The 23,050-nt window shown below is 49.2% G+C and overlaps 1 non-coding gene and 3 pseudogenes across 2 annotated transcripts; 2 read left to right on the plus strand and 2 right to left on the minus strand.

Annotated features, from left to right (window-relative positions):
- Positions 1 to 748: 748 nt before the first annotated feature.
- On the minus strand, positions 749 to 20,024 carry LOC100896728 (leukocyte immunoglobulin-like receptor subfamily B member 5; annotated as a pseudogene). Its single transcript, XR_013531104.1, has 7 exons — positions 19,485 to 20,024; positions 4,934 to 4,969; positions 4,465 to 4,722; positions 4,061 to 4,335; positions 3,322 to 3,617; positions 2,805 to 3,107; positions 749 to 1,948 (listed from the first exon to the last, which is right to left on the minus strand). The product of XR_013531104.1 is annotated as a leukocyte immunoglobulin-like receptor subfamily B member 5 (transcript).
- Positions 11,495 to 11,597, minus strand: LOC118150341 (U6 spliceosomal RNA). The gene has a single exon (XR_004738453.1). It is a non-coding gene; the product is annotated as a U6 spliceosomal RNA (small nuclear RNA).
- Positions 16,640 to 17,501, plus strand: LOC144580860 (ATP-dependent zinc metalloprotease YME1L1 pseudogene; annotated as a pseudogene).
- LOC100409477 (programmed cell death protein 7-like) lies at positions 19,613 to 21,526 on the plus strand (annotated as a pseudogene).
- Positions 21,527 to 23,050: the final 1,524 nt, after the last annotated feature.

The following is a 23,050-nucleotide window of genomic DNA, read 5'->3' on the forward strand; positions in this document are numbered from 1 at the left end:
AGTATGTATATTGTCTCCAGCTGTCTATATCTGTTCTGTATCTATGTCTATGACACCATCCGAGAGCACCCAGCCTGCAGCGTCTCATCCACAGCCTGTCTCTTGCATCTCCTGTGAGAGGCCATTCCGAGGCTCCCTCAGCCCCAGCAGCACCAACCACTGCATTGCACGCGTCCCATCTCAGGTCATCCCCAGGACATCACGTGGCCCTGTTCTCACTGCCCCACTGATTTTATGGGTGTGTGGGACCCTCGAGCAGTGATTAAGTTGCGGGATGCTCCATTTAAACAGGTGGGACCCTCTGATTCCTGGCGGAGAGCCGCAATGAGCCCAGTGGAACCCATCTCAGCACCAGCATCCATCGCAGTCAGGAGGATTTGCTGCCCCCTCCTGGTGGGATATGCGCCATGTTGTCAAGCGGCCACCAGATGGCTCGCTGGTCCCCTCAAAGGAAGGCATCCCATCCGGATGGCCCTGCTGGTCACTGGGGACTCTCAGCCACAGTGGAGGCTACATGGTCCTTGGTGAGAAGGAGTCGTTGGTGTTGGGTCCATGCATCTTCTCTTTTCTTTGGTGTTGGGTCCATGCATCTTCTCTTCTTTTTTTTTTTGAGACGGACTCTCGCTGTGTCTCCCAGGCTGGAGTGCAGTGGCACAGTCTTGGCTCACTACAACCTTCGTCTCCTGATTCTCCTGCCTCAGCCTCCCAAGTAGCTGGGACTACAGGTGCCTGCCCCTCACCTGTCTGATTTTTGTATTTTTAGTAGAAGTAGGGTTTCGCCATGTTGGCCAGGCTGGTCTTGAACTCCCTACCTTGGCCTCCCAAAGTGCTGGGATTACAGAAGTGAGTCACTACGGCTGGCTGCATGTCCTTTTTTTTCTTGCTGTATGGCCACGACACTCACGGGCCCTTCCTGCGTGCACTGGGGCTGCTGAGAGAGCCGGCTGAAGCTCAGTGTTCGTCACACCATCAGCGGATCCTCAGGTCAGCGGATTTTTAGCCAGTCCTTGACTAGTTTTCTTTCTGTCCATGTCTCTGTGCCTTACTGAGGAGGAAGTGTGTGAACTTTGTTCATCATATGTGAAGAAGATGCTTATATGTCTCTAGCAGATACAAGATATAGGCTTCTTCAAGACCATGAAACAATTTACTTTGAGGTCGCTCAGAGAACACAGTGCTGGCCTTAGGCTTCCTATCTTGAAACTGCAAGTCTATTTCCAACCTCAGGCAAGGAAAAGTGTTACAATCTCCACAGGATCTGCAAGACCTCTACAGGATCTCCACGGGACCTTCACAGGACCTCCATAGGGTCTCCATAAGACTTCCACGGGACCTCCACAGACTCTCAATCAGAACTTCACAGGACCTTCATAGAATCTCAGACTCTCCATAGGACCTCCATAGGTTCTCTAAAGGGCCTTACAGGACCCCCATAGGACCGTCATAGGATCTCCATAGCATCTTTATAGGATCTTCCCTCACAGGACCTCCATAGGTTCTTCATAGGGTCCCAACAGAGTTGCCAAACGATGTGTCACTGCAGGGACTAGCCAGCATCCCCTACACCCTGAGATGCTGGAAATGACCACTTGGCAATCGTGGTTATGGATTTCCTGCAGGAGCATGTGTGAAACCATGTTCCTGGGCAACTCTGCAGAGTCCTGCTCTCCATTCAGACCCTCCAGGGGCTGGGCTGGTGTGTGTCATGGCACAGAATGGGGGCTTCTGCAGTACTAATGGAAAACCAGCCCAGAGATGGAGGCGGAGTTGGGAGCTGTGCTGCCACAAAGCAGGAAGTGCTGAGCTGAGGACACCGGCTGAGCCTGGACTGTAGCATCGGACAGGAGACACTGGTGAGAAGGCTCTGAGGGAGAATGGTGTGGACTGTTCATCGTGTGTGAAGAGGAGGATGCCGAGGAGATGAAGGCTCTTCCATTCTGTGCCTTGGCTGACAAGAGGAACCAACGGGGTCATGACCCAGTGGAGCAATGACCCATGTGGAAAGGAGCCTGAAGGTGTGTGTAAGGCAGTTAGCTGAGTCAGAGAGAGCAGAACCTCCCAGTGCCTAGGAAGGGTGGTTTGTTTCTCCCAAACTTCCCACCTCTGACCTCCTTATTTCTACAAATAGCAGCACCTTCTCTTCATTTCTGCTGGGTCACGATGGGGAGCTGAGGGCTGGGGCTGTCCTGCTCCCCACGTCACCCCAGCTCCTCCCCCAGGCTGGGCCCCAACATCTCCCTCTGCCCCGACACTCCACCCCTCATCAGCCCAGCCTCAGAGCCCCTGGGAGCCTGTGGCCCCCGCTCTGTCTCTGCCCAACTCTCTGGAGGAGGCGTGTGCTGAGTCCGTGAGGGGGACAGGATCCTCTGGGAGACTCGGCCCTGCCCTGGGGGAGGCCACGCTCCCTCCCAGCCCAGAGGCCTTAGTCATTCACCAGTGTGGGGTGGGACCAGTGGGGGGGGGGCTGGGGCTCCCAGAGGCTTCTGGGAGTAAGCACAGAAAGGGAGTGAGGAGCTTTGGTGCCCCAGAGTCCCCAGGTCCACTGAAGCCCTCGCTCCACCTGCCTGTCACTTCCCTGGAAACTCTCCTCTGCTCACCTTTCACCATTTGTGTCCCAGGAGATGGGGCCAAGGGTGGGCCTGCCTGGGAGGTGGCCCATTGTCCTCCTCCCCTCTGAGGGGTGAGTCCTGCTCTGGCTGGGCCCCCTAACAACCCCCTACACTCCATCCCAGCCCAGAGCTCTCCTGGGGACAGACCCTGAGCTGAACCTTTGAGCTCAGAGAGGACAGGGTCAGGGGTCTCACCTGGGACCACAAGCTTCAGGGGGTAACTAGCGTCCGACAGCAGGGAGGGGTAGGAGCTGATTCTGCTGTAGCATCGGTAGGTTCCACCCTGGGCTGAAGTCACAGGACTCATGGGGAATTCAGCCTGGTTCCTATAAGACTGGTACTTTGACTTTAGATGCAGGGTGGGATGGGTTGCTTCCTCCTTGGTCAAAAAGAAACTGTCCACATGGTGCCATGACTGACACAGCAGGGTCACCTTCTCTTCTGAGGCCACTGTGAGGCCCGGCTGTATTGAGAGGGAGGGTCTCGCAGGGATCTATCCTGAAGAGAAGAAGGATGGGTGAGGGGCTGCCCCGCCTCGTTCTGAGCTGAGACCTCCCCAGGCCTCTCTCTGGGACCCTCAGTCTGTCTCTGTTTTCTGAGTCTCCTCCTCCCTAGGGACGCCCACCTCTCATCCCAGCCATCACCACCTGGGCTCTCCTGGCAGTGCCTGTGGGGAACCTGGGTCCCTGACTGAACCCGCTGGGCTCCTCACCTGAGATCAGGATGTCCAGGGGGTCACTGGGGGCTGACCACTGGAGGAGAGGTTGTGGGCACCGGAGCATCTGTACTGGCCCCCGTGGGAGACCCTTATAGGGCTCAGGGTGAAGCTGGCCTGGGAGAGCCCAGCCTGGAACTTCTGGCCAGAGCCCTGGAGGAGGTTAACTCCCTGGTCCTTGTACAGAGCAAATCTGTCGTAGTCGACATCAGAGCGACACTGCAGGGTCAGGCTGCCTCCATGCGCCACGACGGGGCCCTGCGGGGTCAGGAGGGAGGGCTTCCTAGACACGCCTGGAGGGAAAGGGGAGCGGGGACTCGGATGGCTGGTTCCTCCCACGCCCCTTCCTTCTCCTGTCCTGGCCCTGCAGGTCTCAGTGTCTCTCACACTCTGTGTCTCGGACCCCAGGGGCTCCTTCTCACCTGGGCTGTCCTGGAGAGGTTCCAGACCAATGTCTCCCTGACTCCCGGCCACTCTGTCTGGTCCGTCCTCATCTCATCGAGGGACAGGACATCGCAGCAAATACACCCAGTGCCTTCCTGAGTTGACCCTGTCCAGGTGCGGGTGACTGAGGCTCCTCTTTCCCTATGAGAGCCTCTGCATGGGGTCCTCCTCACACCATCAGCCCGGCCCTCAACATCCTTCTGGGGTCCTGGCCACGATCAGTCATCAACCAGACTCCCACAGCCGATCTGGCTCCTCTCAATTGTATAAAGAAGCGCAGCGGCTTTTTCACCTGGGACCAGAATCTCCAGGAGATCGCTGGGGATCGACCACACATGAGGTTTTTCCCAGAAATGGGAATAGCATCTGAACCTCCATCTGTGGCTGGGGGTCACAGGGCCCACAGGGAACAGGGCCTGGGACGGCCCTTTGGGGAGCTTCTGTTCTCCTTCCTCAACAAGAACAAACATGAGAAATCCGTTCCGTGTGTCGCACTGGTGGGTCATGTTCCCTCCTGAGGCCACCACAGGGCGGGCAGAGCTGAGAGGGTGGATTCTGCATAGAATCCTAGGGAAGAAGGAGGCAACGTGTTTAATGGGGTCACACCTCCCGCCGTATCCCCAAGACTGGGCTGTGAGAGCCGATCTCCTTCATGAGGGCAGAGCCTGTGGCTGGGGCCCCTGAGTGTCACCTCACCTGTCACCACCAGCTCCATGGGGTCACTGGGCTCTGACCAGCCTGCAGGTCTCATAGTAGCAGCGGTACTGCCCTGCAGCATCAAATCCCATGGATGGATCGTGGAACTTGGCCTTGGCTCCGGGCTCCAGTGCGTTCTGTCCTTATCCAGACGGTACTTCACAGTCTCCAGGGGCCCCTGACACCAGCGGGCCATGGGGCTGAACCAGGCTATCACAGAGCCTGGCTCAGCCCAGAGGGTAGGTTTGGGGATGGTGCCTGGAATGGAATCAGAGACTGATGCCAAGATATGCCAAGGATATCTGAGGGATGCCAAGATCCTCACCCCTCAGATCCCAGCTCTCAGCCCCGGGACCCTCCAGACATCTCCATCAGTCAGCCCAGAACTGGTGTCTCCTCCCCCAGATGCCCAGGGTTGGGCCCTTGTCCCCAGAGAGGAGTGGCCTGGGACAGCTAGGGACAGACTCACCTGACTGCACGCTGGTCCTGGGGCCCAGGCTCAGCCCTGGAAGAGAGTTCCCTGTGAGAGATTTCCCCCGAAGCCCCAGCAGTTCCTCTCCTCTCTAGGAGCCTCTGATAGGCCAGATTCTCTGATAGACCAGAGCCTGGCTTTAGAGTGAGTTCCGTTGCAATTCTCTCATCTGATAAAATAGATTTTAAAGCAACAAAGATATAGTGGTAAAAGGATCAATGCAACAATAAGAGCTAACGATCCTAACACCCAGATACATAGAGACTTAGACTCAGTGAGACAGAAAATTAATAAGGATATCAAGGACTCGAACTCAGATCCGGAACAAGTAAACTTAATAAATATTTATAGAGCTCTCCACTTCAAATACACAAAATACACATTCTTGTCAACACCACATCACACCTACTCATAGGTTTAAATGAAATATTGATTGGCCATTATTAATACCCATTTTTTAGAATAAAGCAACATTTCCGTTCTCTCTCTCCCTTTTTCTTCCTCTCCTTCACTCCTTTTTTTTTTCCTTCTCTCCAAAAAAAAAAAAAAAAAAAAAAAGCCGTTTATAAGCAGTAGACACATAGTGCTTATAGAAAAATAAAAAAAAAAGAGAGTGAGTTCCCTCCAAGACTAGGGTCTTCCTTCCCCTCTTCAAACCTCACCGAGGCAAATCACGACTGAGAGGGTGATGGTCATGGCAGATGAGACCACAGTGCCTGAGAGGACACAGGAGCACACAGAGTGTGGACTGGAGGCTGTGTTCTCCTTGTCACAAGACTGTCTCACCTGCAGCCCCACAGGACGGGGAACTGCCCTCCCCAGGGCTCTCATTTCCCCAGGGATGGGGCTCGGGTAAGCTCCAGGCTCTCTGCAGACATTTCAGACAGAAACAGGGTCTCCCTAACGCCTAGCCACTGCCTGCCTGACCTATACTCAGCTCACCAAGGTTGTGTGCATTAGGGCAGAGCAGCAAAACCGCCTCCTCTGGGAATGAGCCTCTGAGTCGTTCCTGCCTCCTCAGTGCCCGTATCCTTGGCCGTCCCTCTGCACCTCAAACAATGTTCAAGGTTTTCAGAACAATTACTCAGGTCTGTCATCTGATTCAGGGGGTGAAGTGGGGAGCTGAAGTTAATTCCCAATTCTCCTTCACTTACTATGTGACATTGGACAATCAGTGGCTTCCTTCAGCCTTTATCTTTTGGAGACTGTGGTCATGACCTCCACTTCTCAGAGTGGATGTGGGGGTTAGTGGTGTCTGAGACATGGAAGGGGCTTGGCCATGGTGAGTTTCCAGACCATATTTAGACAGGAGTAGTTGGGTGTGAGAGGATCCTGGCATTGAGCCCTGTAGTTGAGAAGGATGATTGATGCACCCACTCAAGAGCCCACATCAGCTCCAAATACCAAGAAATGCTCCTTATAATATGTTTAAAGTTGCAGGCATGGTGGCCCACCCCTGTAATCTGAGCACCTGAGGATGGAGGATCCCTTGAGCTCAGAAGTTCAAGACCAGGCTGGGGAACATGGTGAGACCACATCTCTGCATATAATAAAAAAGAAATAATCAGGTGTGGTTGTGCATGACTGCAGTCCCAACTTTTGGGAGACTGAGGTGTGAGGATCGCTTGAGCCTGGGTGGTCCAGGCTGCAGTGAGGCATGATCACAGCACTGTACTCTAGCCTGGGCGAGAGAGTAAGACCTGTCTCAAAACATATATATCTATCTGAATTATGTAGATTATGGAAGTTCTGTGCAGAAAAGAAATGAAAAGTTTTTTAGTTTGAGAAGGCTGCACATCAAAGAACAGAGTTGAAAGCTGAAAGGCCGCATGTGCCTAGGACCATCGTCGGGTCATTAGGGAGGAGATTTCTACTTCTGTGTGGGACAGAAGAGGAACCCCAGGTCCTCAGTCAGGGAGGGGGTAGGGGCTTCAGATGAAGAGGAAAAGCCGTGGCTCACCCTTGCTCACGTCTGTGGACAGGAACTGGGATATCTCTGCACACTGAGTGAAGCCCAGGTCCTCACAGTCAGGGAGGGGGTAGGGGCTTCAGAGGAAAAGCCGTGGCTCACCCTTGCTCACGTCTGTGGACAGGAACTGGGATATCTCTGCACACTGAGTGAAGCCCATGGTCAGCACTGGGCCCCTCTCCTGTTGTGTAACAGATTCAGTCCGCTCTGGTCAGACAGAAGCATCTGCCCACATGAGTGTGAGGCTGGGATTAGTCCTGTCCCTCCTGGGTACAAACCTGAGCTGACGTAACTTTTGGGAGAGTGAGACAGAACAGCTGCCACAATCCCCCTTCATGAGGTCTGAGGCCAGCCAGAGACAGCCTTGGGAGAAACTCTTTTTGCAACACGAGGTATGTGGGAGGAAAGCCGCCCAACAAGGGTATGTTAAAGAAAAAAGGCATCTGTTTATTATTCTTTTAAAACAACTGGGTATTTATTTAGATGACTTAGACAATATTATGATGGGAAAATTGCATTTAAATTAACGCCATTAAAAATAAGATCATATTGTCAGGGTGTGGTGGCTCATGCCTGTAATCCCAGCACTTTGGAGGCCGAGGCGGGCAGATCACAAGGTCAGCAGTTCGAGACCATCCTGGCCAACATGGTGAAACCCCATTTGTACCAAAAACTCAAAAATTAGCTGGGCGTGGTGGTACATGCCTGTAATCCCAGCTACTTGGTAGGCTGAGGCAGGAGAATTGCTTGAACCCAGAAGGCAGAGGTTGCAGTGAGCTGAGACCGCACCACTGCACTCCAGCCTGGGTGACACAGCAAGACTCCATCACAAAACAAACAAAGAAACAAACATATCGTCTGCAAACAAGGACAATTTGACTTCTTCCTTATCAACGTGATGCTCTGTCTTTCTCTTGTCTCACTGCTCTAGCTAGAACTTTCAGAACTACGTTGGGTAACAGTGGTGAATGGGTTGTCATGTTCAAGATCTCAGAGGAATATCTAAACTTTCAGTTTTTCTTTATTCAGTATGATACTAGTTATGGGTCTGTTATATTTGGCTTTTATGATGTTGAGATATGTTCCTTCTACACTCAGTTTTTGAGACAGAATCTCGCTGTCACCCAGGCTACAGTGCAGTGGTACGATCTCGGCTCTGCCTCCTGAGTTCAAGCGGGCACATCAAGCTATTTTGTGTACTTTTAGTAGAGGTGGGATTTCACCATGTTGACCAGGCTGGTTTCGAACTCACCACCTTTAGTGATCCGCCCACCTTGTTCTGGGATGACGGGCATGAGTTGCCATGCCAGCCACACTCAGCTGTTTTTCATGAAGACATGTTGATTTTTATCAAATGCTTTTTTGGCATCAGTTGAAATGATCGTATGGTTTCTGTCTGTCATTCTGTTGATAAAGTTACCACACTGATTGATCTGTGTATGGTAAACTGTCCTTGCACCCCAGGGATGAATCCTACTTGGTCGCGATGAATGATCTTTTAAAGTGGGTCCTTGAATTCAGTTTGCTGCTATTTTGTTGAGCGTATTTGCATCCATATTCATCAGTCATGGGCTTGTCCTTTTACTTTCTTGGTTTGTCTTAATATTTTTTTTTTTGAGACGGAGTTTCGCTCTTGTTACCCAGACTGGAGTCCAATGGCGCGATCTCGGCTCAGCACAACCTCCGCCTCCTGGGTTCAGGCAATTCTCCTGCCTCAGCCTCCCGAGTAGCTGGGATTACAGGCCTGCGCCACCGTGCCCAGCTAATTTTTATATTTGTAGTACAGACGGGGTTTCACCATGTTGACCAGGATGGTCTCGATCTCTTGACCTCATGATCCACCCGCCTCGGCCTCCCAAACTGCTGGGATTACAGGCTTGAGCCAACGCGCCCGGCCTGTCTTGATTTTTTAAAATCATTTCAATGTCCTTGTTAAATGTATCTGGCAGAATTCTTTCTCTGTGTTATCTTCAATTCATTTCTTTTTATTTTTGAGATGGAGATTTGCTCTTGCTGCCCAGGGCACCTGTCCTTCCGAGCTACAGCAGTGCTCTTGTCTGTCTCCAGAGTTACAGTCATAACCAAACCACGCCCACTGGCTCTAAGCTGCTAAGGAGCGCCTGAAAGCTTTGTGGAAAATCTGCATGTAACCCTGCTTGGAAAGTGAATGTGAACCCCAAAAACTAGGTAGCACAATAGGTTCATGAGACACTGAGCCCCAGAGTCCTGCAGCACAGCCGCTCTGATCACTGACACCCTGGAATCCTTCACCCCTGCAGCTGTTTGTGGGACGTGTCAGACCCAACGCCAAGAGGGATGTCCTCAGCGGAGACTTTCCATTGTGGGAAAATAAAAATAGTAGGACTCCAAATGCTTTTGGCAGCAAGGACGCCAACCATCTGTGACAGTTCTACCACAGACTTCAGCCTAGTCCACCTAGACATCCAGTCGTTGCTAGTATTGAGGTCTATAGCACTCCACCTACTTGGAGCCAGAACCACCCTGCTCTTCCTAACCAGCACACTAAGACTCACCTCCGCGTCAAAGTCTTATCCTATGGGAGCCTCTTGGAGTTTAGAAAAGGTGATTATTCCACAGGATTTGCAGACATGAAGGCAGCGACACAAGATGCACCAAAAAGCAACCATGACAGCACCCATGGATCACAATGATTCCTGAGTAACGGACCCCCCAAAAAGGGACATTCACCGTTTTTCTTAAAAAATATTCAGAATGATCTTGAGGAACATAATGACAGACAATTCAGCAAAATCAGGAAAATAATTCATAATCCGAATGAGAAATTCCACAAAGGTGTAGACATAATAAAAAAGAACCCAACAGAAATTCTAGAGCTGAAGATTCAGTGACTACACCTGCCACGTTGTTACTCGTTTTCTGGCTGTCCTGGTGTGTTTTTTTCCTTTTTTTTTTTGAGACGGAGTTTCGCTCTTGTTACCCAGGCTGGAGTGCAATGGTGCAATCTCGGCTCACCGCAACCTCCGCCTGCCTGGGTTCAGGCAATTCTCCTGCCTCACCCTCCCGAGTAGCTGGGATTATAGGCACAGGCCACCATGCCCAGCTAATTTTTGTATTTTTAGTAGAGACGGGGTTTCGCCATGTTGACCAGGATGGTGTCGATCTCTTGACCTCGTGATCCACCCGCCTCCGCCTCCCAAAGTGCTAAGATAACAGGCGTGAACCACTGCGCCCGGCCTCCTTCTTTCTTTTCTTCTTGTCTTCCTTTAGTGAAAGTGGTTTTCTCTGGTGATAGGATTTAGTCCCTTGCTGTGCATATTTTGCGTCTCTATTGTAATTTTTTTTTTTTGGTTTGTGGTTACCATGAGGCTTGCAAATACTACTTTATAACCTGTTATTTTGACCTTATAATGATTTGACACTGTTTGCATAAGCAACAAGCAAAAAGAAAACAAAAACTCTATGCCTTCAGTTCATTTTCTTGCTTTTTAAGGTGTTGTTTGCAGTTATATTTTATTGTACTGACTGTGTCTTGAAAAGCTGCTGTAGCTACACTTTCGGATTATTTGTCATTCAGTCTTTCCACTTAGGGTTAGAGTAGTTCAGTCACCACAATTACAGTGTTATATCCCGAACCCGAGAGAAAAAGGAAATTTACATTTTTCCTCAAAAGAAACTCAAAACTATCTTGAGAAGCATAATGACAGGAAATCTAACAAAATCAGGAAGACAATTCATAATTTGAATGAGAAATTCAACAAAGATATAGATTAATAAAAAACTCAACAGAAATTTTGGAGCTGAAGAAGGCAATGGGAGAAATAAAAAACGTAATATACAGCGTCAGCAAGAAACAAGATCAAGAAGAACGAATCTCTAACCCTGAAGATAGATCTTTTGAAATTACCCAGTCAGAGGAAAGTTAAAAAAAAAGAAAAATGTAAACATTGTAAAGTTCCTTTAATGTTTAAATGGTTAGTAATTATTGACTGAATGGTGAACACTAGGAATCTTAGGTTTTTGAGTACTTGATTTTGATGTCTTCTTCTAAAGAATGTCCTGTTTTTTCATTTATTGTATCATTTACAGTATCTAGAATCTCTAGGAGAGGAAACTTTTGACAGTGGAGACTTAGGATGACATGAACTAAAAGGACATGACACGGCCGGGCGTGGTGGCTCACGCCTGTAATAGCTGCATTTTGGGAGGCCAAGGTAGGCAGATCACCTGAGGTCAGGAGTTTGAGACCATCCTGACCAATATGGTGAAACCCGTCTCTACTAAAAATACAAAAATTAGCTGGGCATGGTGGCGGGTGCCTGTAATCCTAGCCACTCCGGAGGCTGAGGCAGGAGAATTGCTTGAACCCGGGAGGAGGCTGCAGTGAGCTGAGATCGTGCCAATGTACTCCAGCCTGGGCAACAAGAGCAAAACTCCATCTTGGAAGAAAAAAAAAAGAAGAGATGACCCAGACAACACTGATGGGGCATCACCAGGGTCTGCCCTGTCTGTGGTGTGGGCTGCACTTTTTCCTGTTCACAGTTCATGAACCTCATGTTCATGTCTTTTTCACACTATAACCTCTTCCAGGTCTTTGCTGGACATACTAAAAATATGCACAATGCTTCAGGGAATTTTGTAACATACTTGTGCAGCTGCCGTGCTGATCTTCTCTGTATCATTCCCATTTTGGCATATGTGCTGCCAAAGCAACAACGCGCTGGACACATTTACCTAAAAATGAGCAAACAAAGCCTATGGGTGCGAACGAGGAAAAGTACAGTGTTCTCTGTTGTAATTAATCCTGCAGTTATCCTTGACATCCACCAGCTTTGTTGTCTATCACCCTTGCTAGATTCTGCTTACATTCTGCCAGAGTTCACATAAAAAGCTCTTCTTGTCTAAGCTATCGGCCCAGTGACATAAACATAAATTTCAACTGCGAGGAATCTGAGCACCTGATTATTGTGCCTGTCTCAGGCTTTCTTGCTGCCGTTGTCCACTGTGTTCGTTTCTTGGAGGTTGTCTTAACAAATTATTGCAAAGTGTTGGCTAAAAGCCAGATAAACTTATTCTCTCAGAGTTCCGCAGGCCAGAAATAAAAAATAAAAATGTTGGTATAATTTCTTTCTTCCAGAGGGAAGAAAAAACGTATGTGTCTTTTTCTTAGATTTTGTCCTACTGGCAATTCTTAGCACTGCTTGGTTTACAGACTTCTCATTCTCACCTCCGCCTGCATCTTCTCATGGCATTCTATTCTTCCCTCTGTGTCTTTTTCATGTCTTCTAAGGATGTGAGCAATACCGGATTTAGATCATGCCCTAAGCCAGCAGGACCACATCTCAACAAACTACACCTGCAAAGATCCTATTTCCAAGTAAGTTCATATTAACGGCTACAAGAGGTTAGGCTCTCGGCATACCTTTCTGGGGACACAATACAAACCCCAAGCCCAGGCGCGGTTACCTCCAGTGATGGAGACTTCATCAGTCCCACAGCAAATTATCTAAGCTGCCCAACTACCCTCTCTTCACCCCATCCTCCTCCTCCTCATTTAAGAAAATTACCCAGGACAGTATAATCTCTTTCTCCCTCCCTTCTGATACACTGTGATGAAGAAACCAAAGGAAACACCACAAAACCATCATTTTCGGTAAGGAGGAACTTTTGTGTTGTTCCTTCATAGTGGTTTCTTACTGGGCAGGTCTTCTAACCCAGGGTCACCTAAAAGTTCAGTCACAGGACATGCACATCTCCCAAGTGTGTCATCTGTAATATTAGTGATAGATGCTGTTCATTCATCTCTCACTTTACTCGAGTCCATGCATTTTATCTATCAAAACACACAGCATCATCTATTGTCTTTTTTTTTTTTTGAGATGCAGTTTCGCTCTTGTTACCCAGGCTGGAGTGCAATGGTGCGATCTCGGCTCACCGCAACCTCCGCCTCCTGGGTTCAGGCAATTCTCCTGCCTCAGCCTCCCGAGTAGCTGGGATTACAGGCACGCGCCACCATGCCCAGCTAATTTTTTTTGTATTTTTAGTAGAGACGGGGTTTCACCATGTTGACCAGGATGGTCTCGATCTCTTGACCTTGTGATCCACCCGCCTCGGCCTCCCAAAGTGCTGGGATTACAGGCGTGAGCCACTGCGCCCAGCCATATATTGTCTATATCATCTACAGCTTTCTATATCCCTATTTATCTCTATTAACACCATAACAGAACACCCACATTGCAGAGTCCCAATCACAAACTGTTCAATACATCCAATTTTAAGGGGCCATTTCAATGTTCTTTGAGTCCCAGCAACACCAAACCACTGCATGGTACATAACTCTATCTCAGGTCAGCCCAGAATATTATGTGACCACGTTCTCATTCCCTTCACCGATTTCATGGGCATCTGGATTCTCATTCTGAGAATACATCATGGGATATTTCGTTTAAACAAGTCAGACGTTCTGAGTCCTCACAGACTCCTACAATGAGCTCAGTCAGACCGGATTTCGGTGCAAGCATTCTTCTGACTAATGAAGATTTGCTGCCCCCTCCTGCATGGAATGTGTTTCATGTCATCGAGTTGCCACCATGTGGACTGCTGGTCTCCTCAAAGGGTGGCATCACATCCAGACCTGTCTGCTAGTCACAGGTGAGACTTTCGGCTACAGTGGTGGCTACATGGTCCCTCATGAGAGGGAGTCACTGGTGTTGCATCCAGGCATGTCCTCCTTTCTTGCCCTGTGGCTACTGCACTCATGGGCCCCTCCTGCTTGCATTGGGAGTGCTGACCCCACAGCTGGATGGACTCCACTGCATCAACCCTGTACTCCACTTGGTGCCTTAGGGCCTCCCCCAGCTGTGGACTGCTCTTGCTTGCTTCTCAGGGATAGGCTCATGGTGGGGAGTAGAAACTTCTCCTGTCCTCACCTAGCCTCAGTTGTGGGAAATTTCTATGTGTGTGGGACTGAAGGGCGGGGCTCTTTCAGTGTCTCTGTCCTCCTTCTCCTTGGCAGATGGATTATACTTGGTAGTTTTGGTTGATTTGGGATGGAATTTCCTGTCCCTCCTCTTTGCAGATCTATGTTTGTGGTTTCAGAAATTTTCTGTAGTACTCCTAGGGACAGAGGGACTCTTAAATCTCCCTCTTACATCCACAATGGGTTGTTTCCTATGGTGTGTGATTGGCAAGTTTTGCTGAACTTCTCCCAGTGACAAGTCTTTTTCTACACATGGGAGAAGTATCTGGGCAGGGGGTGAGATTTCAGACCATGCACAGTGGAAGGTAATCATGTTTGACCGCAAATATTGGGTCTCCGCCTTACTCACAATTGTCTTGTGAATGCCCAGTTGAGACCCCTGGAAAAAAGCCTGTGGGTGAGTGTTTAGTGCTCTTCTGTTTTAGGTTCCCAGAAATACTTGTTTCTTGTCGGCCAGCAAACATGAACTCTCCAGGAATTTCTTACAATTTCACCTGATTCCTCCTTCCCAGCCTCCCACCCTCGTGCGTTCTGCCTCTGTGAAGCCTGTCATGGCACCCTGGTGTGTTCTGCCTCTGTGGAGCCTGTCATGGCACCCTGGTGTGTTCTGCCTCTGTGGAGCCTGTCATGGCACCCTCGTGCGTTCTGCCTCTGTGGAGCCTGTCATGGCACCCTCGTGCGTTCTGCCTCTGTGGAGCCTGGCATGGCACCCTGGTGCGTTCTGCCTCTGTGGAGCCTGGCATGGCACCCTCGTGTGTTCTGCCTCTGTGGAGCCTGTCATGGCATCCTCGTGCGTTCTGCCTCTGTGGAGCCTGTCATGGCATCCTCGTGCGTTCTGCCTCTGTGGAGCCTGTCATGGCATCCTCGTGCATTCTGCCTCTGTGGAGCCTGTCACGGCACCCTGGTGCGTTCTGCCTCTGTGGAGCCTGTCATGGCACCCTCGTGCGTTCTGCCTCTGTGGAGCCTGGCATGGCACCCTCGTGCGTTCTGCCTCTGTGGAGCCTGTCATGGCACCCTCGTGCGTTCTGCCTCTGTGGAGCCTGTCATGGCACCCTCGTGCGTTCTGCCTCTGTGGAGCCTGTCATGGCACCCTCGTGCGTTCTGCCTCTGTGGAGCCTGTCATGGCACCCTCGTGCATTCTGCCTCTGTGGAGCCTGTCACGGCACCCTGGTGCGTTCTGCCTCTGTGGAGCCTGTCATGGCACCCTCGTGCGTTCTGCCTCTGTGGAGCCTGGCATGGCACCCTCGTGCGTTCTGCCTCTGTGGAGCCTGTCATGGCACCCTCGTGCATTCTGCCTCTGTGGAGCCTGTCACGGCACCCTGGTGCGTTCTGCCTCTGTGGAGCCTGTCATGGCACCCTCGTGCGTTCTGCCTCTGTGGAGCCTGGCATGGCACCCTCGTGCGTTCTGCCTCTGTGGAGCCTGTCATGGCATCCTCGTGCGTTCTGCCTCTGTGGAGCCTGTCATGGCATCCTCGTGCATTCTGCCTCTGTGGAGCCTGTCACGGCACCCTGGTGCGTTCTGCCTCTGTGGAGCCTGTCATGGCACCCTCGTGCGTTCTGCCTCTGTGGAGCCTGGCATGGCACCCTCGTGCGTTCTGCCTCTGTGGAGCCTGTCATGGCATCCTCGTGCGTTCTGCCTCTGTGGAGCCTGTCATGGCATCCTCGTGCATTCTGCCTCTGTGGAGCCTGTCACGGCACCCTGGTGCGTTCTGCCTCTGTGGAGCCTGTCATGGCACCCTCGTGCGTTCTGCCTCTGTGGAGCCTGGCATGGCACCCTCGTGCGTTCTGCCTCTGTGGAGCCTGGCATGGCACCCTCGTGCGTTCTGCCTCTGTGGAGCCTGGCATGGCACCCTCGTGCGTTCTGCCTCTGTGGAGCCTGTCATGGCACCCTGGTGCGTTCTGCCTCTGTGGAGCCTGTCATGGCATCCTCGTGCATTCTGCCTCTGTGGAGCCTGTCACGGCACCCTGGTGCGTTCTGCCTCTGTGGAGCCTGTCATGGCATCCTCGTGCATTCTGCCTCTGTGGAGCCTGTCACGGCACCCTGGTGCGTTCTGCCTCTGTGGAGCCTGTCATGGCATCCTCGTGCATTCTGCCTCTGTGGAGCCTGTCACGGCATCCTACTCCTCCTTGGCATTTAGGTTACTCATCTGCTCCCAGAGCTCAGATTTCTGACAGTCTCACATGAAGTCTACATTATAGAGCTGATCTGAGTTTTACTCATGGTTAGGGTTGCAGTGAAACTCTTTGCAGCTTTCCAAACCCTGGGCAGAAACCTAAATATAAATTATTTATTTATTTACTTGGTTATGTGATGTAACTCACACCATATGAAATTCACCATTTTTTTACTGTACAAATAAACGGTTTTTAGTATATTCACTATGCTGTGCAATCACCATCCCTACCCCATTCCACAGCATTTCCATCACCTCAGAAAGAACCCCCTATTTAGTCAGTCCTAATTCCCCTCTTCCTCAGCCTTAAGAAATCACTAATCTACTTTTTCTTTCTTTTTTTTTTTTGAGACAGAGTTTCACTCTTGTTATCCAGGCTGGAGTGCAATGGCGCAATCTCGGCTCACTGCAACCTCCGCCTCCTGGGTTCAAACAATTTTCCTGCTTCAGCCTCCTGAGTAGCTGGGACTACAGGCGTGCACCACCACGCCCAGCTAATTTTTGTATTTTTAGTAGAGACGGGGTTTCACCATGTTGACCAGGATGGTCTCGATCTCTTGACCTCGTGATCCAGCCGCCTCGGCCTCCCAAAGTGCTGGGATTACAGGCTTGAGCCACTGCACCTGCCTCTACTTTCTGTTTCTATTGCTTTGTCTATTTGGGACATTTTGTATACATTAAATCACACCAAATATATGCCCTTTTACGACTGTTGATGGAAAAGAAATGTTTACCATAAGGGAATTGGAGTTTTCCAAAAATAAAATTCTTATGAGGCCTGAGAAAAGAAGCATAAAAATTCGTAACAAAAACAAATCCATCACAGTGTATCATGAATCTGCCATTATTGTATATTACACAAAGGATGAAACGTCTGTCCACAAAGCTACAATCATGCCACAAGGGCTGACACTTGGACATGTCTTCCCGTTACCCAGCGTGACAGACGAAATGGAACTGGAGTCCAGCTGCTTGCACAAATGGATGTCAGTAAGGGGGCGAGAGTGGCAGAGGAGCTTATATTTCAAACCTACCATGTTACAACTGGTACTTCTAGTGATTTTGATAATGCCACTAAAATAGCAAGGTGGATAGTTACCAAATTTGGAGTTAGTGAAAAGTTTGGAGTTATGACCTACAGTGATACAGAGAAACTAAGTCCAGAAACTCAATCTGCCATTGAACAAGAAATAAGAACCCTTTTATATGAACAAGTAAAACTTTTATCTTGAAAAGTCATGCAAAGGAGAATAAAAATCCACCAGAAGTTTTATTGACCTATGAGACTTTGGATGCCAGACATTCAAATTGTTCCTGAGGGGCAAATGTTGGAAGTGAGATGAGAACTCTCTTGATATGGATGCTTTGCTGGTTTTATTGCAAGAATATAAGTAGCATTGCAGTAGCCTTTTGCAATGCTTTCTCCTCATTCTTGACATAGTATAATTTAAGGGTGTGAAACAGTTTGTCAATCTTTTGTCACATTTACCCAGTTTTGGTTACTCTCATTATGACACCTATTGCAAGTTAGCGTAACATGGCAAACATTATATATATATATGTATTTTGAGACGGAGTTTCGCTCTTCTTACCCATGTTGGAGTGCAATGGTGCGATCTCGGCTCACCGCAACCTCCACCTCCTGGGTTCAGGCAATTCTCCTGCCTCAGCTTCCTGAGTAGCTGGGATTAGAGGCACGTGCCACCAGGCCCAGCTAATTTTTTTGTGTTTTTAGTAGAGACGGGGTTTCACAATGTTGACCAGGATGGTCTCGATCTCTTGACCTCATGATCCACCTGCCTTGGCCTCCCAAAGTGCTGGGATTACAGGCGTGAGCCACTGCGCCCAGCCCGCAAACATATTTTTAAAAATAAGGAATTACCAAAACAGAGATATAGACCAATGGAACAGAACACAGGCCTCGGAGGCAACGCCATACATCTACAACCATCTGATCTTTGAAAAACCTCACAAAATCAAGCAATGGGGAAAGGATTCCCTGTTTAATAAATGGTGTTGGGAAAACCAGCTAGTCATGTGCAGAAAGCAGAAACTGGACCCCTTCCTCACACCTTACACTAAAATTAACTGCAGATTGATTAAAGACTTAAACATAAGACCTAACACCATAAAAATCCTAGAAGAAAATCTAGGCAAAACCATTCAGGACACAGGCATAGGCAAGGACTTCATGACTGAAACACCAAAAGCATTGGCAACAAAAGCAAAATAGACAAATGGGACCTAATTAAATTCCAGAGCTTCTGCACAGCAAAAGAAACAATCATTAGAGTGAATCGGCAACCAACAGAATGGGAAAAGATTTTTGCAATCTACTCATCTGACAAAGGGCTAATATCCAGAATCTACAAAGAACTAATACAGATTTACAAGAAAAAAAAAAACCAAACAAGCCCATTCAAAAGTGGGTGAAGGATATGAACAGACACTTTACAAAAGAAGACACACATGAGGCCAACAAACATATGAAAAAATGCTCATCATCACTGGTCATTAGAGAAATGCAAATCAAAACTACATTGAGATACCATCTCATGCCAGTTAGAATGGCAATCATTAAAAAATCTGGAGACAACAAATCCTGGAGAGGACGTGGAGAAATAGGAACACTTTTACACTGCTGGTGGGAGTGTAAATTAGTTCAACCATTGTGGAAGACAGCGTGGCAATTCCTCAAGGATCTAGGAATAGAAATTCTATTTGACCCAGCAATCTCAATACTAGGTATATATCCAAAGGATTATAAATCATTCTATTATAAGGACATATGCACACGAATGTTCATTGCAGCACTGTTCACAATAGCAAAGACTTGGAACCAACCCAAATGCCCATCGATGATAGACCGGACAGGGAAACTGTGGCACATACACACCATGAAATACTATGCAGCCATAAAAACGATGAGTTCGTGTCCTTTGTAGGGACATGGATGAACCTGGAAACCATCATTCTCAGAAAACTGACACCAGAACAGAAAATCAAACACCGCATGTTCTCACTCATAGGTGGGTGTTGAACAACAAGAACACATGGACACAGGGAGGGGAGCATCACACACTGAGGTCTGTGGGGGGTAATTAATGGAGAAACAGTGGGGTGTGGGGAGTTGGTGAGGGATAACATGGGGAGAAATGCCAGATATAGGTGGTGGGGAGGAAGGCAGCAAACCACATTGCCATGTATGTACCTATGCAACAATCCTTCATGTTCTTCACATGTAACCCAAAACCTAAAATGCAATAAAATACGTATTTAAAAAATTTTTAAAAAAAGAATTAGCAGGATTGCTCTCTCGTCGTTCACTGCAAGTTATACGCTTTGCATTCCGCTATGATTGTGAGGCCTCCCCAGCCACGTGGAATTATCTCAGCTGCAGCCGCAGTTCCTTAGGATAACCTTTTCCAATCTCTCGAAGATACTCACCATGATTACTTGATTACTGTGTTATACTAGACAGGAAGTTCCAAGAAGAGAAGATCTGTGTCTCTGTCTCGCTGTATGACGTCACTTCCGCCGGAAGATTCTCCAGAGGAATCGCTCAGATTCCTGTCACTTCCCACGGCTTCTCCCTCGTGCACATGGCGTTTTCGCCCTTCTTCGGCCAGGCCCGCCCAAGCCGGCAGCCTCCGCAGCTCCCGCAGCCGCCGCTTCCCACACCTTTCGGCTGTAGGCCACCGCCGCTGCTCTCCTCCGCTTTCCCGCCGCGTCTCCCCCAGCAGCCCGGCCTTTTTCCGGGAGCCTCTGCCCCCTTCCTTCAGCCTCCGCTGGTTCTGCAGCTCCGAGCCTCCGCGGAAATCTCCTGCGGCGGCGGTGGCGGCGCTGGCACCTTCTACCCGGTGCCACCGCCTCCGCAGCTGTCCCAGTGCCGGCCCTTCCCCTGGACCGACGCCGGCGAGCGGCTTGGCGACGCCTTGAAGCCAGCGTTGGTCTGATGCGCCGCCGCCCGCCTACTTGCTCAGGGATGCGGCCTTCTAGCGCCTGCGCGACTTCCACGCCGCGAGGGGCGGGCTGTCCGGTGACCAAGCGCGCGCGCGCCGGGCCCAGCCTCGGCGAAGTGCGCGCGCCATTGCGCGGGTTTTTGTGCCTGGTGCGGCGGCTTCACGGCCTGATCCAGGCCCTGCGCGAGGCCGAAGCCGAAGGCGTAAGAAACTGGCCGAGCGGCTACAGCCGTTGACCCAGGCTGCCTGGGGACGGGGCGAGAGGGGGAGTCGCAGAAGAGGCTGGAGAGGACTCGGGAACGTGAAGCCGAGCGGGAGGCAGAGGCCACGTGGGCCGTGGAACACGAGCAGGAGATTGACCGCTGGACGGTCAAGTGTGTGCAGGAGGTGGAGGAGAAGAGGCGAGAGCAGGAAGTCCAAGCAGCCGCTGATGGCGTACTGTCTGTAGTGGGGAAAAAACAAGCGATACCAGCACTGTGGGAGGCCGAGGCGGGCGGATCACGAGGTCAAGAGATCGAGACTGTCCTGGTCAACATGGTGAAACCCCGTCTCTACTAAAAATACAAAAAATCAGCTGGGCATGGTGGCGCGTGCCTGTCATCCCAGCACTTTGGGGGGCCGAGGCGGGTGGATCATGAGGTCAAGAGATGGAGACCGTCCTGGTCAACATGGTGAAACCCCGTCTCTACTAAAAATACAAAAATTAGCTGGGCATGGTGGTGCGTGCCTGTAATCCCAGCTACTCGGGAGGCTGAGGCAGGAGAATTGCCTGAACCCAGGAGGCGGAGGTTGCGGTGAGCCGAGATCGCGCCATTGCACTCCAGCCTGGGTAACAAGAGCGAAACTCCGTCTCAAAAGAAAAAAAGAAAGTGATACCAAAAGAATGGTGGACATTGTTCGGGCTTTGGAGAAGTTGAGGAAATGGAAGAAGGAGGCTGCAGTGAGGAAAGCGGTCTGTCCTCCAGCCTCAGCAGATGAGACTTTTGAGCATCATCTTCAGCGACTGAGAAAACTCATGAAAAAGCACTGTGAACTCGATGAAGCTAAAGAGAGCCCTCAGAGTTATGCTGGAAGGAGAACAAGAGGAAGAGAGGAAAAGAGAATTCAAAAAGAAAGAAAGGAAAAAGAAAATTTTACTTCAGAAACGTGAAATGGGAGTCCAAGTTGTTTGGGGATCCAGACGAGCTCCCGCGTGCTCACCTCTTGGAGCCTTTCTGACTGTGTTACCTCCAAGCCGAGCAGTCCCCGTCGGCGCTCATCCAGATCAGCATGATTGGGATCAGTGCCTGCTGCCACCCGATCATCCCAGAGGCAGCTTCGTTCCCCAAGGATGGGTCCTTGCCCTGCTCCCCAGCAACGACATCTGGGCAACTGCTGTTAAGCTGCATTAGTAAAGATGCTCCAGGAATGTGGTCCAGCCAACGCTCTTTCCAGCTCTGAATATTAGCGATGCTGCCATCTTTTGCCGTAGACTAAACCGCAACTTCTAAATTCCGTGTGCATTTCCCCACCCTGAAGTTATGCTTTCCTTCTTGCTCTGTGCTGGCCAGAGGTGCCTCTTGAATCAGGAGATTAATGTGGTTTTTCAGGAAAGGACTTAAGTGAACTGAGGTTCTTGCCACCGGCAGTGAATGACCTTGGTTCACCAAATTTGCCTCTGTTTTGAGGGGCTTGGTCCAGAGTAACTTGTTAATTTACTCTATTTCCTTGAGTGGTGATGGGTGAGTACACTCAAACACTGAACACAGGTGTGCGATGGGTAGATTTCACAGCCCTTCCACTAATCGTGAGTGTGAAGGCAAGCTGGATGCAAAACCTCCTGACCTTTCCTATCCAAAGAGCCCTTTGACTTCTAGGAAGAAAGGTCAAAAACGTGTTATCGTTGGTTTTGTTAATCCCAGTTTTAGTGCAGTTTGGGGGACTGCTACTTAGGAAGATGGCAGTGGCTGTAGGTTGGGTTGACAGAAAAGATGGTGGCCTAGTCTTAATCAGGTGGAGAATTTAGAAATCTGAAGAGTATCCAAATTTTAATGTACAATGGCTGTATTTTGTCCATGTTAGAAAGATCCTAATGAAAGCACCCATTTTTTTAAAGTTTCTAAGGGCTTAGTTGTTTTTTTCAGAATCCCCAAGGAGATTTCCCTAATGGAAGTGGGACCTTAACCTCACTCAGTCATATTATAGGAGCCAATGTAGCTGTGAAATTATCTTAGGAACTCAAGCTTCTAACAGAAAAGCAAATAAAGATAATAAAACTTATTTTTTATATTCACTTATAAATGTACTTAGAGATGATCACTCATACAACGTCATGTGTTTTGGTTTGGTTTTTGCCAATTTTGTTATTTATATTTCCTAAAAGTAAATAAAAAATTTTCTTAAGAAAAGAAAGAATTATGAGGATTGAAAACAGCTCATTTGAGGAATGTCAGTTATTAACCTGAAAGTAACTAATGATTTTATGGTTGGTTACTCTACTAGATATGAATAAAAATTGTACCTTTAGCCTTCTATATACATCAGCGGAAACTTAAGATGCATTAATTATGTTCTAATTGATTATAAATACAGTGTTTTTAAATCTAAGTGTGGAGAATTGTAAACATATGGTTGCAACCAGAATTTAAATGATTATAATCTTTTGGCACAGGGCGGTGGCTCATGTCTATCATCCAAGCACTTTGGGAGGCTGAGGCAGGTGGAAGGCTTGAAGCCAGGAGTTCAAGACCACCCTGGCTAATGTGGTGAAACTTTGTCTCTACTAAAATACAAAAAAAAAAAAAAAATAGCAAGGTGTGGTGGTGCACACCTCTAATCCCAGCTACCTGAGAGGCTGAGGCATGAGAATTGCTTGAATCCAGGAAACAGAGGTTGCAGTAAGCTGAAATTGCACCTCTGCACTCTAGCCTAGGCGACAGAGTGAGACTCTGTCTCAGAAAATAAAAGATTATAACTTCTTAAAAGTAAAAACCCCAAACATATGTTCTTTTGTGTCATTATTCATAATAAAGAGTGAAAACAATCCAGATGTCCATCAACTGGTGAATGTAT

This window comes from Callithrix jacchus, chromosome 22 (assembly GCF_049354715.1).
Source record: "Callithrix jacchus isolate 240 chromosome 22, calJac240_pri, whole genome shotgun sequence".
NCBI lineage: Eukaryota > Metazoa > Chordata > Mammalia > Primates > Cebidae > Callithrix > Callithrix jacchus.